The following is a 12,080-nucleotide window of genomic DNA, read 5'->3' as shown; positions in this document are numbered from 1 at the left end:
AGCCACCCAGGCTGCCCTCAAGGCAAGTTAAAAAATAATAATAATAAATGGAAGAAATCTCTTAAGTTCTTCTGCCTGGAGCTAAATAATCTACTACATATTTGCATTACATGTAACAAATATTAGCAAGTGATACTAGTAAGCAAATCTTAGACCTTACTGTGTCAGATCAATTTTATTAAACTTGCTCCAAAATAATTCGCACACAGGTACAGACAGCGACCTCATACTGTGGCCTGTGCAGAAGAGATGGATGACATTGTCCTACAACTGGGCCAGGAGACAGACTTCGTAAGACAGAGAAATAGGAAGAAAAGGTTAGGGGGTTTTTAAACTTTAAAGATGCCTAAGATAGTCAAGATAATAAAATTTTGGGAGTTCTCTCCCAAACAGAAAAATGTAATTTTTTAGGTTTTTGAAAACAGGACACTGCAATAGCACTAAGACAGTCTCTCTTAATTTATGTATTAAATCACACCATTTTATATTACATTTACCAAGTCTCTAAGATGTGATCCAGCAAAGAAGCTGACAATAAACACAAACAGCTAACCAAAGTGCAGGAAAACACCAAAGGCGGGGCACACATGCAGGGCCAGGACATTACACTGAGAGCTGTTCTGGGTCAAACAGGAGGCTTCTGCTGATGACAGGGATGGCAGCCAGCTCTGGCAGACCCTGAGCTGGTAGGACCGGAAGTAGGGAAATAAGGAAGAAGTGGAGCAGCCTAAACAAAGCTACATCAGAGACCAGAAAAAACCAGGATGTATGTAAAGGATCTGCCAGCCATCCTCATGAGGAGGGAGGCCACGGGACACCAATCTGGAGGTGGAGAGATGGTGGGAAGCAGGCTCCTCAAGCAGGTGCAAACTGCACGGACCATGCAGGAAGCAATGGGAATGGGGTATGCAGATAAAACAGCCGGGTGGGGCTGCTGAGCAGCTCTACTCACTGGCCCGACTCCTTTACAGTGCAAGGCCGGAGAGCCAGGTACTGGACAGGCAGCACAAACACAGCAGCAAACCAAACCCACCCCAGCCAGGCCCACCAGGCAGAGTACTGCGGGCACTGGGGCAGCTGAGCCCCTGCTTCGTGTAAGGGAAGGAGAGAAGCCTGTGAGGCTGGAGCAGGGTGAAGGATGCAGAAATCAGAAGCCAAATGGGAGAAGTGACAGATGGGGAGACAGGCCAGGGAGGGCCTGGCAGGTCAGAGGAAGGACCCTCAGCTTTTACTCCAAATGGGAGGAAAAGCAGGATCTGAGCAGAGGGGTGACCCAAACCAGGGGGTCAGGCCACAGTAACTAGCTTGCTCCGGCTTCTGGGTGGAAGGGGGGGGGGGGTACAGCCAATGCAGGAGACCGACTGGAAGGCCCCTGTGATGATGGGGGCTCAAGCCAGGCTGAGGCAGGAGGGATGATGGGGGTGGCGAGACAATCTGCTGACAGCCAGATTTGGGAGGTGCATATGTGAGGAGCCAAGGACATCAAGGCCTTTCACCTCAACACAGATGGCATCTGCCCATCTGAGATGGAGAAGGTGCAGGAAGAGCTGGTTTGGGGAACACCAGCAGGTACCGTGCTCTGACCATGTGAAAACTAGAGCAAGCATTAGTGCTGGGAATGCATGGTTCAGGGCAGAAAGGAATAGTAAGGTCAAAAGACCCCAAAATCTGGGGAGAAATAATTTCCATAATAAACAGGTCAGTTGAAAGAGATTGCTGGTTTAGTAATTAAAAGGTTCAGACAAAAGAGCAAATAGCAGCCTGCCCCAGCCTTCAAATCCACCAGTGGCTGGAAGGCACTTCCAAGTAGAAAAATCCCCATAGTTATCCTATGGGGATAACTGTCAGGTTGGAAATAATGGGACAAGGAGATACCTCTCAGTTTTATTTGGATACAGGTGACCTACTCACATTCTTTGAAGGTGAACTAAAATCTAGGTTCTAAGAAGACAGGCTCCTAAAGACCCAAGGCTGCTAAAAAATTCTGACAAGATACTGAAGTTTCTATGCTCTCCCAATCCCAGAATAAGAGGGCTTCAAAATACAAATTTGCTTTGGAGAAAACAAAAATGCCACCAGGGGTGCAAAGGCTGGTGAATGATGCCATGGGCACTGGGATCAGATCAACCACTATACCACTGGCCTATTTTAAAGACAGCCAGGCCCCACTGACTACTCCCCCTGGGGCTTTATTTTATTTTATTTATTCATTTATTTATTTATTGAGAGAGAGAGAGAGAGAGAGAGAGAGGCAGAGACACAGGTAGAGGGAGAAGCAGGCTCCATGCAGGGAGCCCCACACAGGACTTGATCCCAGGTCTCCAGAACCACCCTGGACTGAAGGCGGCGCTAAACCACTGAGCCACCCGGGCTGCCCCCCCTTCCCCCCCACCCCTGCCCCTGCCCGGGGGCTTTAAAGTGACGGAACTACCCTTGCCTAAAACATCCACTCACCTATGTCAACAATGGATATCCTTCTTCCGGCCCCATCTCCCACTACACAAGGCAAACCTGCTGAGCATTTCCCCCCAAAACAGCTTCACCATCTAGTGAGAAGCATGGAGGCAGCAATGAGTACAGAGCAGGTAAATACAGACACAGACATATACCAACAGGAAAAGAAACACTTTTTAACAAGAGCTCTACCTTTCCTTTTCTTCCTCCCTTTCTGAACAATTCAGCTGCTGAGGGCAAGAAGGTTGGGTGCTGGTGGAGACCCACAGTGGCCTGGGGTGGGGTGATGGCATCCTGAGAGGGTGAGGAAGGTGTGCAGAGCAGAGGTACCCGGTGACAGTGTTGGAGCCTAAGTGGGGTGACGGCAGTGAAAACAGGAAATTGATTTGATCAATCAAATATTTCTAGATAACAGGCTGCAGCTTTCTCACTGCCAGAAAAGGAAGTCACAGGTATGAAAAAGGAAAAAAAACCTTAAAGATCTATGCAGGATCAGACTGAACTTGGAAATACTGGTGTGAACTCCAGGTTCTCAATATATGGGACAGACAGGTAAAAACGAACAAATGGAAGCATGTGTACATACATACACACACAAACACACGTACATTTCCTAGCTCTGCCTACTGCAAGGACACAGGAGTAGTGACAGCCCAACAGGAGGGAGCCCATCTTGTTTCCAGAACTTTGTTGTTTTTTTTTTTTAAGATTTTATTTATTTATTCATAGAGACACACACAGAGAGAGGCAGAGACACAGGCAGAGGGAGAAGCAGGCACCATGCAGAAAGCCCGACGTGGGACTCGATCCCAGGGTCTCCAGGATCAGGCCCTGGGCTGCAGGCGGTGCTAAACCGCTGTGCCACCAGGGCTGCCCATCTTTTTTTTTTTTTTTTTAAAGATTTACTTTAAAGATTTTTAAAGATTTTAAAGATTTTAAAATTGTTTTTTTAAAGATTTACTTATTCATTTGAGAGAGAGAGAGAGAGAGAGACAGGCTCACATGAGCGGGAGAGAAAAACTCAAGCAGACACCGTGCTGAGTGCAGAACCCAATGTGGGGCTTGACGAGCCAAAGGTCAGACTTGAGCTGAAACCAAGAGTCCAAGGCTTTAACTGACTGCACCACCCAGGAACCTCCTCAGAACTAATTTTCTAAATGCCATTCTTCACTGCAAGAAATCAGGCTCCTTGGAGACACGGCTAGCTCCAGGTGAGTGGGCAGGTAAGTCTGGAGCATCTTGTGCCAGAAAGTGAGAAAGCACTCAAAGAATAATGGGAGTGTGTCTGAGGAACACAGAGGCCAGCGTGGAACAAACTGAGCACCAACATAAATAACGAAAGTAACATGTTAACCCACCAAAGAAAATATAAAACAAGAATCCACAATAACATTTACAAATAAATAAACTGAAAGTTTGAAGAAGCAGCCAGTGTCAGTTGTCGGGTTCCTGCCAAAGATGTACAACTGTAATCACATCATGAGGAAACATCAGAACCCAATCAAGGGACATTCTTCAAAATAAACTGGTCTGGAATTTTCAAAATTACCAAGGTAACGAAAGCCAAGGAATGGCTGAGACACAGCTCCAGACGGAAGGAGACGCAGGAGACGTGACCGGTAACTGAACTCGAGGTTCTCCACTAGATCCCTTTGCTGTGAAGACATTGCTGGAACACTGGCAAACCTGAATGGGGACTGCCTGGGAGGAGAGAGCAAGGGTGTATCAAGACTAATTTCCTGATCTGAAGGCTGTGCTCTGATTATGTAAGGAGGACTTTGCTTGCAGGAAATGCCCAGTGAAGTATTGAGGGATAATGGATATCAGGTCTTCAAGGTACTTTCAAAAAGTTCAGAGGACGAAAAAAGGCTTTGTGCTGTTCTTGGAACCTTTCTGGTGGGTTGAAATCATTTCCAAAATATGCACAAAATAAAAAAGTTTTGTATTTAGTCTCAGCGGCTGGGAATGAATGAGAAGGAGGGGAGAATTAAATTTTGAAAATTGGTGGGGAGGACAATTTTAGCCTCTTTCCTGATAATCAGTCTGAGCGGCCCCCTGTGTGCACGACCAGACTAAATACCATGTCAGACAGACTCACACACACACGTCAACGGTTACACAGAATGACATCCCAACAGCCCAACTGACGGGACTGAGCTGCTCACAGTGAAATTCAAACTCATTCTAATGAATTGACAGGACCCCTGAGGAGATTCATGGTAAAGTAAATTTCTATTAAAATTGAAGTGTTAAAAAAAAAAAAAAAGCTGAAGTGTTTCCACAATTTACATAAGAACAATCAAGGAACTTCTTGAAAACTGAAGTATAATTGACACAGAATACCCTATTAGCTTCAGGCATACATCATACTGCTTTGATACGGTCATGGGTTGGGAATGGTCCCCCTAGTCTGGTTACCAGCTATCACTATACGATGACGTTATTACAGTGCAGGCTGAGCCTGACTCCCCCTGACTTCCGTATAACTGGATGTCTGGACCCCTTAATCCCCTTCAGCTATTTCTCCTGCTCCTCAACCCCTCCCCACGCTGGCAATCAGTAGTTTCTTATATCCAACTGCTTCTATTTGTTAGTCAAAATCAAGTAATAGTGTGAGAGACATACATGGAGACACCAACATGAAACACAAATTATGTTTAAGAATCCAATCCGGGATCCCTGGGTGGCGCAGCGGTTTGGCGCCTGCCTTTGGCCCAGGGCGCAATCCTGAAGACCCGGGATCGAATCCCACATCGGGCTCCCGGCGCATGGAGCCTGCTTCTCCCTCTGCCTGTGTCTCTGCCTCTCTCTCTTTCTCTCTCTGCGACTATCATAAATAAATAAAAATTAAAAAAAAAAAGTTGAAAAAAAAAAAAGAATCCAATCCAATAAACCGAGGAATCTCATGTTGCTAATGATTGTTAAAAAAAAAAAAAAAAAACAACTCACGTTACCTTTTATTTTTAAGATTTTATTTATTTATTCATGAGACACACACACACACACACACACACACAGAAAGAGGCAGAGACACAAGCAGGCTCCATGCAGGGAACCCGACATGGGACTTGATCCCAGGTCCCCAGGATCAGGCCCTGGGCTGACAGTGGCGCCAAACCGCTGAGCCACTCGGGCTGCCCTCCTGTTACCTTTTAGAAGGGTCATTTACCAACATGCATTATAAAAGCCTTAAAAATGGAAGTAAAACCCTTTCCTAATAAATCCAGCAATAACAAAAACTAGCACACGGAGCATTTATCCGTGACAGACACTATTCCAAGCAATTTGCACGTATTAACTCACTGAATCTTCACAATCTGTGACTAAACCCCACTTTCAGATGAAAACACGAAGGCGCCCAGGATTGAGGGTCGGTGGGGGGGGGGTACCCATCACCATGCCATGTGGGGCCATGTGGCAGTGAGTGAGAAAGCTGGACTGGGAACTTGAGCAGTCTGGCATGGAGACCACACTCTTAAGAGGTAAGTTACCCTGCTTTTCTAAAATCTCTCCTAGAGAGGAACCTGGGTGGATCAGTCTTTTAAGCATCTGACTCTCGGTTTTGGCTCAGGTCATATTCTCAGGGTCATGGGACTGAGCCCCCAGTCAGGCTCCACACTCAGCCTGGAGTCGGCTTGAGACTCTCTCGCCCCATCTCCCTCTGCCCCTCCCCCCAGCTCACAAGTACATGCATGCTTTAAAATAAATCTTTAAAAAAAAAAAAAATCTTCCCTTGAAATTCATTCCATAAAAGTGTGAATCTGAAAGCATACAATGATTTGCACCCAAAATTATAACTGGGAAAAATTAGAGACCATCTAAATGTACAACAGGAGACTGGCTAATTAACTAATTAACCCATACTATGGAAGAATGCTATGTAGCAATTTCAAATTATGTCCTCTGGGAGCTTGAATAATGGTCCCCCAAAGATATCCACATCCTTATCCCCAAAACCTGTAAATGTTACTTTATATGGCCAAAGAAATTTTGCAGGTATGATTAAACTAAGGATCTTGAGATGGGGAGGGTAGTCTGGACTATTCCGATGGGACCAATGTAATTACAAGTCTTTACAAGAGGGAGGCAGGCCCACGGAGCTACTCCACTGGCAGCAGGAGAGGAGATGATGGAAGCCAGAAACTGAGGTAATCAGAGAAAGAGGCCAGGAGCCTAAGTACACAGGTGCCCCTAGAAACCGAAAAAGAGAAGGAAACAATCTCTCCTGTAGCCTTCATAAGGAATGAAGTCCTGCCGACACCTTGACGTCAGCCCAGTGAGATTGATTTTGGACTACTGACCTCTAGAACTGAAAGGTAATAAATTGGTACTGTTTTAAACCACGAAGTTTGTAGAAATTTGTTAGAGCAGCCATAGGTCTTGAACATATTTCCCAAAGAATATGGGGAAATATTAGTGCAATATTAAGTAAAACAGTTCATGGATCCAAGTTTCGATTTTTAAATCATGCATCTATTTGCACAGAGGAAAAAGAACAGGAAAAGATCTCTGCCTCAAGGTAACAGTGGTCCTACCTCTCAATGCTATCGGTACAAGGAGTTATTTTCTTAGTTCTAGCCATTTACATTTTTACAAAAAGCCTATGTTACACTTTCATAATTAGATGAAATATAATTAGATAAAATATCCTTAAAATAAATCTTATAGGGACGCCTGGGTGGCTCAGAGATTGAGCATCTGCCTGTGGCTCAGGGCGTGATCCCAGGTCTAGGGATGGAGTCCCACATAGGTTTCCCTGTGAGAAGCCTGCTTCTCCGTCAGTCTATGTCTCTGCCTCTCTCTGTGTCTCTCATGAATAAATAGAATCTTCAAAAAAATAAATCTTATAGAAAAACAAATTTTCTGGTAAGATAGTGACACAAAGATTCAAAGTATTAAAGATTTTGTTTTTTAAAAAACAATCTTATTTTTAAGTAATCTCTAAGATGCCTAAAACGGGGTTCGAACTCATGACCCTGAGATCAAATCACACACTGCACCAACGGAGACAGCAAGGGACCCCAAAGATTTGCTTTTATCTGTACATATAGTAGAGCTTAAAAGGGATCTATTTCCTAGGAATTGTGTTAAAAAATCTGTGTCTACCTTAGAGCTCCAGGGCAAGTTTTTTGCTCATTCAGTCTGAACAGGCTTATCATGCACCATATCATCTACTTACAGGGCCCAGTCAGGGCTGTTACTAGATCCACTGTTTACTGGACTTAATTTTTATAATTTTTTTTATGTAGAAGACCTGGTGATCTTTCCATACAAAGGTACATCTTAAAAGATGGTATTTGTACAATTATGGATTTTCTGTATGCCTCTAACACAGGTATAATAAAACCAAAAAATATTTGACATCAAATCCAAAATGGAAAATAAACAGTTCAAACAATATACACCAGGAAGAAGATTTTTTTGAGCTATGTGTAAAAAGGAGAGCAAGTAGAGGAAATGTGTAACCTGGGCAAACAACTGGTCTGACGACTAACATTCCTTGCAGCTCTGAGGTTTTTCTACTTTGCATTATAAAAGCATATCACTTAGATTCGAATTCTGGGCATAGCTAAGATATATCCGAAATCCTTTCTCTACAAATAAGAACACTTTTCAGGGGAGAGAAAATTACTTGTATCACCAATAGTCACCTAATTATGCAGACACGCCAGCTTTTTTAAATGAACCTTTACTGAAATAGCTCCAGAGAAAACTGAATTGTGTTTAGGTCATGGAAGGGTAGCATTCACTTCAATTAAACATTGTCTGTAAAAGTACCACTTTTGTAACTAATCGCATACTTGGCTGTACTACCATTGTCTAATCCGCTAACATTTAACCAATGCCAGACTGCACTATCTTGAAATATAAAGGTGTATTCTTCCGCCTGACTAAACCATTCCTTCTGGCACATTCTGTCCATTAGTAGGTTTTGTAAGGGGACAAAACAAATAATTCAGCCCAAAGAGTCAACAGTGTCAGAGTGAGGAGGTACTGGGTTACACTGTCCTTTCGCAGGTGCTCTGCCCGTCTCCTTACTCTCCTGATCCTTCAGCCGTCCAGTACTGGCTAGCCGCACCAGGTAGGCACCTCACACTCCGCACTTGCCTCATTTTACTGAAACTCATTTCCTTAGGCAAAGACATCAGATTAATATATCTAGGTAAGAGATCTCTGCAGTACATCAAAACTGATGAGGCCACAGGGAAGGGAACATCGACACGGCTGTTTGTACCAGCTCCTTGGCCTGTCTAGACACAGGCAAGAGGCTGATGGAGACCAAGGTCCCCACCCAAATACCAAACGGAAGGTCTAACCTCCCATCCTTTTCTGTTTTGTTTTTTGAGATTTTATTTGTTCATGAGAGACACAGAGAGAGGCACAGACATAGGGAGAGGGAGAAGCAGACCCCTGTGGGGGAGCCTCAGTTTGGACTCCATCCCCGGACACCAGCATCACCACCCGAGCCAAAGGCAGATGCTCAATCTCTGAGCCACCCAGGTGCCCCTACCTCCCATCCCTGATTAATAGTTCAGGTCATCAAGGGTGGGAGGTGTCAAATGTTTCCAATAAAACACAAACAACATCTCAACTCTCTCCTGGTGCAAAAAGGCAGGTGCAGTGGACCCCTGGGTGGCGCAGCGGTTTAGCGCCTGCCGTAGGCCCAGGGCGCAATCCTGGAGACCCGGGATCAAGTCCCATGTCGGGCTCCCGGTGCATGGAGCCTGCTTCTCTTTCTGCCTATGTCTCTGCCTCTCTCTGTGTGTGACTATCATAAATAAATTAATTAAAAAAAAAAAAAGGCAGGTGTAAATCTCCCCCTGAAAGCCCCACATAAGACACTGATGAAAACCTGGGGCAGTTTACCTGTGTTCACACTTCCTAGGTTTTGTTACTGTTTGTGACACTTACCTGCCACACAAAAGAGGCGGTGGGCAGGGCAGAGCGGTAACCACCCACCAGGATGATGGAAGATGGGATCAAACAACAAGAATTTGAAGGCAAGGCTAAAAAGTTCTTAGCTAGAGGAGCTCCAACTTGGTCCCATGGGGCCCCAGGTACTTCAACGGCTCTGCCACCACTAACTTACAATTTCTCTTTTTTCACGGATGCGACCAACCCTTGAATATGAGACACACACAGGGAGTGCAACGGGGCGACCTAACGGGCTGGAGTCCCATAAGGCTGCTCTCGGACACCGCGTACAAACCCACCTCAATGAAGTATTCAAAAGACACAAGTCTAGGGAGTCAGAGAGCAGGTTAGTGGTTGCCTGGGGCTGGGGTGGAAAATGGGGAGTGACTGCGCCTGGGCAGGGGCAGGGACCTTTTTGGGGTGTCAGACATGTCCTACAAGTGGGTTGTGGTGATGACTGCACAACTCTGCCTGGCTAACGCACATGGCGGCCAAACACACACACACCCCGGAGGAAGTACACTTAAAGTGACTGAATTTTATGCTATGTAAATTTTAGGTCAACAAAGCTCCGACATAAAAATTTATATAAACAATGTGTTCTGCAGATTAAAAAAAAAGAAAAGTCGGCGAGAATCGGCGCTCCGAGGTGCCCGCTCGTGCACAAACGCAGGGAGACCCTGCAGGGGCATCGGCTCCGCACGCCGCTCGGGACCTCGGGACCTCGAGCACCGAGCACGGAGCACGGAGCGCGCGCCCACGGCCGCCCACGGCCGCCCACGGCCGCCCACGGCCCCCCCCCCCCCCCGGCCGCCCACGGCCCTCCCGGGCTCCCGCCGGACCGGGCACCTCGGCACGCACGGCCCTGGCCGCCGCCGGCACAGCAGGCCCAGACCCGGCCGGGCACAGGACGGGACGGCGCAGCTGCCCACGGCCGCTTAGAGCCCGGCCGCGCGGGGACCCCCGGCCCGCGGCGGCCGCCCCGGACCCCTGGCGCGCGGGGGGCGGGGGGCGGGGGGCGGCGAGGCTGGCGCGGGGCTGCGGGGCTGCGGGCTGCGGGGCTGCGGGGCTGCGGGGCTCCCGGGCTCCAGGCGCGCGGAGGCCCCGGGCCCGGCCCCGCCGCCGCACACCCCGCCCTCGGAGCCTGGCGGGGCCGGCCGCACAGGTCGGGGGGAGGCGGCGCGCGGGGCAGCGAGCCGCCGCCTTACCTACCCGCGACCGCCTCAGGCTCGGGGCCGGCGGCCCGGGGATAACGGCGCCTCCGCGGCCAACACGCCTCGCGTCTCCATTCGGGGCTGTTTACTCCCAACTCTCGCGAGACTACGCGACCGGGGCGGGGAGACCGACGGCCGCGAGCGCCCCGCCCCCACCCGCCGCTGTGCGTCCCCTGCGTGCCCCGCGCGGACCTGCGTGCGCTCCGGACGCCGGGCGGGGGCCTGCGGGCGGGGGCCGGGGCCGGGGCCGGGAGCCGGGGCCGGGGCCGGGAGGGCGGACGGAGATCTCGCGACACTTGCGGCCCGGGGCGGGGCGGGGCGGGAGGGGGCGTGGCCAACCTGGCGGGGCGGGGCTACCCCCGGGGGCGCTGGACCTGCTAGGGCGGCGGCACCTGGGACGCTGGGCCTCGGGGCCCAGGGAGGGCGATCCTGGCGGAACGGCCAGCAGGCCCCGTGAACGCCCGCGGCGGGGCGGCCGGGAGGCGGCCGGGAGGCGGCCCGGTGCCCTCAGCGCAGGGACGCCGGCCTCCCGCAAAGCGCCCGCGGGGCGTGGACACTAGGATGGCGGGCTGCGCTCTGCCCCCCGGTGAACGGGCCCACACCGGGCGCTGGGTCCCTAGCCGGGGCAGAAAGCATGTTTTTGGCGATACTTTTGAAAAATGATGTGCAGCGCAGTGAGACCTGTTTGTACCTTGTTTGAACCTTCCCCCGCACCCGCACTCCCTCCATTCTTCGGCCAGACTGACTCGCCACACCCGGCCACACACCACCATCTCGCTCTGATCCTGACCCGGGGCTCTGATCTAGTTGTACCCGCGCTATTCGCACCTCCCCTTCCTGACCCTAAAGGGGCATTATACCCACCTGACGAAGTGAAGGTTAAATGAGACGCCAATAAACAATGGTGCTTATGGCTAGACCCTTCCCATTCTGAGAGCGCATCAATGTTAGGAACTGCCAGAGAATTCTTGACTTTTTCCCATTGGTAAATCCTCAAAGTTAAGCAGTCCCTGCTGCCACCACGCATTGCGCTTGATCTTCAACTTAACTGTGGTGTCTTAATGTGGAGTAAACTGGCCTAGACCAGGGTTCTTTTAACCCACCTTGAAGTCACTGTACCCCTGAACACATGACCCAACTGTTAGGAACTTAGGCTAGTGAACTGCCGACACCCCTGCCATATGATGGTGAAGCTCCAAAGCAGGGAACAGGGCACTGCTCCAGCTCGGAGAACCTTATGAAATGAAGTGGGGCAGGGTAGGAGAGGGGTGTTTTGGAAATCTACCGAGAAAGAATAAGAACCAGAGGATTCTCATCTATTGGCTTGCCACCGCTCCCGGTTCTGAAACAACACTATGCTTTATATATATAATAAAGTTTTTGCAAATTCCATGGGAAGATAAGTTTATATTCAAACTAAATACTATTTTAAAGAGTAAACAGCCCAGCCAGTACTGAGAGACACGGACAGACTGGACTTGGTTTAGGAGGGCACAC

The 12,080-nt window shown here is 48.9% G+C and overlaps 1 protein-coding gene across 4 annotated transcripts in view; it reads right to left on the bottom strand.

The window, feature by feature from the left end:
- MBTPS1 (membrane bound transcription factor peptidase, site 1) overlaps window positions 1–10,736 on the bottom strand; it is a 52,675-nt gene extending 41,939 nt beyond the window's left edge. For 2 of the 4 annotated variants that reach the window (XM_025426997.3, XM_049110640.1), the window contains exon 1: window positions 10,582–10,736. The gene's annotated coding sequence lies outside the window, so the exon portion shown is untranslated. Of the gene's footprint in view, window positions 1–2,646; window positions 2,804–10,581 lie in introns of all 4 variants that reach the window. The other 2 variants (XM_035716045.2, XM_025426998.3) reach the window with 2 other exon arrangements.
- Window positions 10,737–12,080: the final 1,344 nt, after the last annotated feature.

This window comes from Canis lupus, chromosome 5 (assembly GCF_003254725.2).
Source record: "Canis lupus dingo isolate Sandy chromosome 5, ASM325472v2, whole genome shotgun sequence".
Lineage (NCBI taxonomy): Eukaryota > Metazoa > Chordata > Mammalia > Carnivora > Canidae > Canis > Canis lupus.
The sequence above is the reverse complement of the archived record's forward strand: the minus strand, read 5'-3'. Positions and strand labels throughout refer to the sequence as shown.